The sequence below is a fragment of the Dipodomys merriami genome, unplaced genomic scaffold, assembly GCF_024711535.1.
Source record: "Dipodomys merriami isolate MVZ:Mamm:240054 unplaced genomic scaffold, mDipMer1.0.p SCAF_63, whole genome shotgun sequence".
Lineage (NCBI taxonomy): Eukaryota > Metazoa > Chordata > Mammalia > Rodentia > Heteromyidae > Dipodomys > Dipodomys merriami.
The window spans coordinates 2,898,935-2,906,165 of NW_027206213.1; the positions used below are offsets into that span (position 1 = coordinate 2,898,935).

At 41.9% G+C, this 7,231-nt stretch overlaps 1 pseudogene; it reads left to right on the plus strand.

Moving 5' to 3' along the window:
• Positions 1-413: 413 nt before the first annotated feature.
• Positions 414-847, plus strand: LOC138815181 (stathmin pseudogene; annotated as a pseudogene).
• Positions 848-7,231: the final 6,384 nt, after the last annotated feature.

Consider the following 7,231-nt stretch of genomic DNA (forward strand, 5'->3'; position numbering starts at 1 on the left):
TTCTGTGTGGCTAGAGAGGCTATCAAAGGTCAGTTCTGCACTCTTCTCAGGCCAGGGCTACAGCCTCTGGGCAGGAATTCCCCTGCTTCCACTTCCAGAGAAGAGTCCCTCTCCATCCTGCTGCTTCTATAGCAACCAGCAGCAACTGTGAGCTGTTGGAGTCAGGAGAATGAGGCTTTTATTTTGTTCCTGATTTCTGACCTCCCTTGGCTTCTTTAATGGCAGAGCCTCACAGCATGATAACTGGTGAGTAGCCCTAAAGATAAGTCTGAGACTCCTCTCCCTGGCAGCATAGAGCAAGAACACAAAAGTACAGGGTGAGGGAGTGTGGCCAGGCAGCTCTGATGGAGCAGGGCTTTCTTTACCAGTGGATTGTGTAGAATACACTGCCGGTCTCTTGTCTTCTATTCACCATGGCTTCCTCTGATACTGAGGTGAAGGAACTGGAGCAGCAAGCCTCAGGCCAGGCTTTTGAGCTGATTCTCAACCTTCGGTTGAAAGAATCTGTTCCTTATTTCCCCCTTTCCCCTCCAAAGAAGACGGATCTTTCCCTGGAGGAAATTGAGAAGAAAGTGTATGCTGCAGAAGAAAGACACAAGTCCCATGAAGCTGAGGTCTTACAGCAGCTGTCTGAGAAACGAAAGCATGAGAAAGAAGTGCTTCAGAAAGCAATAGAAGAGAACAACGATTCTAACAAAATGGCGGAGGAGACACTGACCCACAAGATGGAAACTCACAAAGAAAAACACGAGGCACAAATGGCTGCTAAACTGGAGGTTTGCACGTGGAAGAGGTGCGGCAAAACAAATTGTCCAAAGATCCTGCTGATGACACTGAAACTGACTAATTTTCTCCAAAGAACTGACTTTCTCCCTTTCCTCTTCCTAAATATCCAAAGACTGTACTGCCCAGTGTGTTTTATTTTTTTCCCTCCTGACAAATATTCTAGAAGCTGATGTAGGACTGTATAGGTAGATCAGACTGTAAGATGATGTTGTTTTGGGGGATAAAGGGGAGAAACTGAAAGTGTTTTACTCATTTTCTAAAGTGTTGGCCTTTCTAATGTAGCTATTTTTCTTACTACATCTGTTCTACTTCAGTACCCTTGGTGTAGTGGGTTAATGGCTAGTACTGTATTGGCTCTGTGAAAACATTTGTGAAAAGAGTATGTAGTAGCTTCTTTTAAAGTGTTAGATGCTGAATATCTCTTCACTTTTCAATCCCAGTCCTGTCGTGATTTTGCCAGATACTACTGTACTTGAATGGTTAATAAACTGCACAGTGCTGTTGGCAAAAAAAAATAGTACAGGGCGAGAGAAGTAGTTAAATAACCAGTCGTGTCTATAGCAGTCACGGGAGAGCAAGAATAGGCATAATGATGAAAATAGATATAAGACGTGGTTGCAAAGAAGGAAAGTCAGAAATCAAATGAAGAAAGAGTTTGAAAAGGAAATATATTCAATGCATTACAATGCTTGAAGGAAAACAGTATCTAAGGAAAGGCTGGGAAATTTGACAATTAGCAGATCTGATGATTTTGACTATCCAGTGTGTATCTCTAAGCTATTGTAGGAGCAGATGACACATTTCAGGAAAAGTCTAACCTCAAGAAATCAAGTAGTAAGCACAAATTACTCATTGTAGATATCTTGGCAAGAAAGGTGGAAGTCCAACAGCTCCTGAGCTTCACTCAGATATTGCAACTGACAAAGTAACCAGACTTTGCTGGTTTTACCAAAGAAATGTCGCCTCCCAAGATCCCCTCAGTGCAAGGCAAGTTGGGATGGCTTATCAGCATATCCCTGGATTTCTTCAAAAATGCTACCAGATGAGCTATTTTCAGAATTCAACAAAGGATGCAGAAGATAGTGTTTCTTGAAGATACTAACATACTTCCAGAATAACCATTAACTTGCTCCCCAGTTCAATAATAGGGCAATCAGTCCACTTGACTTTAACTATGATTCTTCTTCATCCAAGTCTCACCCTCTTTGTCCTTTGCTAGCTGTAAAGACATCCCAAGAGAAGGATTCTCTGACTTGGCTTTTCCAGCTCAACCTTTTCACAGCACCCTAGCTAATTAATACCTGCCCTGGGTCAGCCTGGAGGGAAACTCATTGAGCGCAGAGATTTCCATTTTAATGTTGAAGCCCCAGGAAGGAGCAAAGCAAATTTATACTAGTGGGTCTAATTGCTACAAAGGTAATTCTGCAAAGATGGAAATCAGCTGAAAGATTAACACTGCTACACCAGCTTGAGTGCCCTGGCTAACAAAGAGAAAATAATGTTTCAATTAAATGAAAAGATACTGAATTAGGTAGATTACTCAGGAGACCAGTAATGGAATACAGAGCCTTTCACCTTCAGGTCAGCATTGCTAATCTGGTCCAGGGCTGTTCTAGACTATAGTTTTGAGGGGCTGATGGCTCACTCCAGCCCTTACTGTCTGTAGTGCTTGATAAACTGGTCTCCCAAAGCACCCACATCAGCCTCTGAGGTCAGAGCAGCTTATTGAGGATGGAAAAGGAAAGGAAGTGCCTTGTTTGAGAGGAAAGGTTGGCCACAAGGAAAGTAGAGGGTAGAAAACAGACAAGAGAGGCTGTTGCAGAGAAATTGGAATGGAGGAGAGGGATTGATTCAAACTGGGGAGCCAGGCAAGGAAGAGGGGGAAGGCATTCCATTTCTCACAGGCACCAGTTTCCTGCCACCTCCCCCAAATTGAGACGGGGATGGAGCAACATTAGTGATGGAAGGTTCGTTGCTTGTGTATATTCTGGGAAACCGGTGAGAATGCATGGACGTTTACATCAAAAGTCAAAAGTGAGGATTAGGGCCTACTGAGTAAAACCAAGTTATGAAATCACTTATCACCCACTATCCTAAGGTTTATCTTGCTCCACAAAATATTGAGACAGCCAGATAAGTATGATACGAGGAGATTAATATAATTCTTGATGCTAGTACAGCAAAGGTCCTCCACTATAATGGAACTCACATGTTATCTGGGGTCTCCCTGCTCTTCACAACATAGATAAGACTGTCTCGAATTTGACATTCCATACTTGGTGGGAGTCTAAGACATCCCCAAGATTGCCGAACATTCTCAGGAGGTATGTTCTCATGATTACTTCTGAATTGAAATCACAGTTTTCCTGAATCACTTCAGTAGATGGATACTCTAGCTGTTCTGAGCCTGCTGCTCCCAAGAAGACCTAAATGATTAATGAACTGGCTTCCCTCAGTAATACAATCATGTCACTGTCCTGAGCAACTTCATTCTAACAGAGATGAACAGGAGGTGTTTATGTCACAGCAGTGTAGATCCCAAAGGTGGTCTATGAGTCTCACTATACCCCAGTACTGAGGACATTTTACTGTCCCTTCATTGAATCTGTTCCTAAAGTCTGTAAATGGCCACCTGCTTGTCTTCTCTTTATGTTTTCTCAATGGATCCTCAAGAAGGACTCCAAAATCCCCACATTGTTCTTATTCCCTTGTGATTCCTACTTCTAAGGTGATCACACAGAGTCCCTTCCTTGGCTAGGCAAAAGAGCCTCCAGGCTTAAGGGTCCACCCTCCAGACAAGGGAGGCTGGGTTTTCAAGTTTTTCTCCCTTCCAATTAAAGAAATTTTTGGGAAGTGGCGCTGTAGCTCAAGTGGTAGAGCGCTCACCTTGAGCTGAAGAGCTGAGGGACAGCGCCCAGGCCCAGAGTTCAAGCCCCACGACCAACAAAAAAAAAAAAAAAAAAGAAATTTTTGAAAAAATGATTTCAACAATAGCCCAGCAAAAGGAACTTCCTGGTTGAGTTCATTTTATAAGATACAAGAAAAGAAACATGGACATGTTTTGGAGCTCAAATACAAAATTTGAGATTGACTATAGTCAAAAAGAAATCTAGAACTAGAATTTGAATGCAATGATGACAGATTGTAACAACGATTACCAATCCATCAGGAAGGCCTGGGGCATGTTGATAGAAAGAAAGAGTCACATAAAGATTAAATGTTGATGAACAAAGCTTTCAATTTGGATGGTTTGGGAAAATTTAGTGAGACGGACTGCTTGACTCTGAGTGTCCTTTGAATGTGGTTCTGATGGTGGAGGTGGGGGAGGGGGAAGATTTGTTACATTACCATATAGGTAGAATTTTTCCAGGGGAAAAATTTGGGGAAAAGCAATAAGCTTCTGAAAACAAAATCTGTACATCTTAACATCTGAAGGTGGCTTTTAAGAAGTGTAGCTTTGAAGGCTGAGGCCCTAAGTAGATACCACGGTATGCCAAAGAAAAAGAAAAAGTAACCATGAGAACACACGACTTTTCATTTCCTTCCTTCCTTCCTTCCTTCCTTCCTTCCTTCCTTCCTTCCTTCCTTCCTTCCTTCCTTCCTTCCTTCCTTCCTTCCTTCCTTCCTTTTTTTTGCTGGTCCTGTGGCTTGAACTCAGGGCCTGGGTGCTGTCCCTGAGCCATTTTGTTCTCAAGGATAGTGCTCTACCATTTGAGTCACAGCACCACTTCTGGCTTTTTTTCTGAGTGGTTTATTGAGGTCAGAGTCTCATAGGGACTTTTCTGTCCAGACAGGTTTCAAACCATGATCCTCTGCTCACAGCCTCCTGAGTAGCTAGGATTACAAGCATGGACCACTGGTGCTCAACTCAGTTTTTCACATTCTATGTAATATAATAGCAATGTATCCAAACATAAGATATTCTTTGAAATATCTTAGTTCTAATCTAACTCAATTACTCATTATGCAGATAAAGAACCTGAATTGTGTGCATGTTTGTGTGTGTGTGTGTGTGTGTGTGTGTGTGTGTGTGCGCGCACACACACACACCAGTACTGGGATTTGATCTTAGGGCCTAGACATTGTTTCTTAGTTTTTTCTCAAGGCCAGTGCTCTAGCACTTGAATCACCACTCTATTTTAGCTTTCTAATGGTTAATTGGCAATAAGAATCTCACAAAGTTTCCCACCCAAGCTGGCTTTGAATTGCAATCCTCAGATCTCAGCCTCCTGAGTAGCTAGGATTACAAGCATGAGCCACTGGTGCCCAACAAGAACCTGAATTCTTAAGAGGCTGGTGGGCCCGGATCAGGAAAGAGAGCTATGCTCTGTCTTTCTATGGCATAGTCTCATGGGTCTCATGCATTAATGACTTGTAGACTTACAAGAGCTAAAATGATGTATGAGTCCTGGGGAATGACAGCAAGGAGAATTTTTTAGACATATGTTTAAGCACTCTGTGTCCCAGATTTGATAGGAGATGTAAGAGGGCAGTGTAAAGTTGACCTATAGATCATTGGTATAATCCAGCTGGGCTAAGTAAGACAGCTTTTCATTAGCTAGGTCTGTTGAAGTAGCTGGGGATATTTTTATTCTGGTAATGGAGAGATAGATATGGCCTCTGGGAGCAGTTCTTGAAAAATCATACTTTCTCCAGATGCTCAATTTGGGAGTGGGACAGACTGGTTTCAAGGCCAAGAACAACAAACATTACCACAGGCCCACTGGTCAGAATGCTGAGGCTCATCAAAGATCTGGAGTCTTGCCACAGGACTTTAGGGATTTTGTGATCATTCTCTACAGCAACCTAAAAACTCTTTGGACACCACTAGCCATGAAAGCTGATACTAGAGACTTCACAGGTGGCAACAAGCCATCATGGGTGAACTCTTATAGTAATGTCCCTTTGTAGACACTCATTCCATCAGCAATTGAGTAAAAGAGTCATCATTTACCTAATGATCATCCACACTCCGTGGGAGGTGATAACATTCCTGCCCTAGGGTGCCACACGTACCAGCAGATATTGGCTGAACAGAATATACTTGGGAATATTTTTATGTATACAATCTAGTCTTAAAAATCTAGTTGTCGGGTTGGGAAGGTAGCTCAGTGGTAGAGTGCTTGCCTTGCATGCATGAGGCCCTGGGTTCGATTCCTCAGCACCACATAAGCAAAAAAGAAAAAAAGCCGGAAGTGGCGCTGTGGTTCAAGTGGTAGAGCACTAGCCTTGAGCTGAAGAGCTGAGGGACAGCGCCCAGGCCCAGAGTTCAGGCCCCACGACCAGACCCCCCCACAAAAATCTACTTGTCTCCCTAATAGCATGTTTAATTTCTCAAAAGTATAATTATAATTCCAGGTATAGAAATTGAGGGGCTAGAAATTCAGAACATTAGGAATGTATTATTTCAGCAAATATTAATATCAACAATACAAATGCATCAAGAGCCCATACAATGGAAATACAGGTATAGCCTAAAAGGTGTAGAAAATCCTTACTCAGATCTGTACAGCACATCTATAGAGAATCATATTATCTGTAATTCTGTAGAAAGAGACTATAACAGAAAGCAATGTACTCCCAAAATGTGTCAAAAAATGGAAGGTAATGACTGCTTTCATTCTTGCCTAGTTTTATTTTTTTATTTTTTTATTTTTATTTTTATTTTTTTTATTTTTTATTTTTTTATTTTATTTTATTTGTGAACATACTGTACAGAGGGGTTACAATTACATGGGCAGGATAATGCGTACATTTCTTACCAAGCATTGCACCCTCCTCCTTTGGTTTACCCTTCACATCCCTTCCCAGCCTCCCCCCTCCCCCCCAATCCCAATCCTTCTCCTTCCCCCCCATTCCCCCCCTCCCCCGCACCGACGTTGTAAAGCTCCTTTTGGACATGACAACTTGTACTTCTCATTGTTGCAACAGGTCCACCTGTATCCTTAAACAACTGGTTTTTCCCCATCTCCTCCTCAAGTTATACTGACATCAAATATAGTGAAAGCAGGGGTTATACTGTGGGGGAGGGACATACAAAGCAACAAAGAGATAATCTTATAAATGCGTTAGAAACACATGCATGAAAGAAAAAAAAACATTAAAATACATATCTAAGGGTTCATTTTCCTGACATCACATTATCTGACCTTTTCCGCTTGACTCATGCATATACTAGATATTGCAAATAAGGGAAACCATGGGACCTATGTTTCTTTGGGCCTGGCTTACTTCACTTAATATAATTTTTTCCAAGTTTTTCCATTTCCTAACAAATGGGGCAATGTCATTCTTTCTGATGGAGGCATAGAATTCCATTGTGTATATATACCACATTTTCTTGATGCATTCATCTACTGAGGGGCATCTGGGTTGGTTCCATATCTTAGCTATGGTAAATAATGCTGCAATAAACATTGTTGTGCTGGTAGCTTGTTTGTAAACA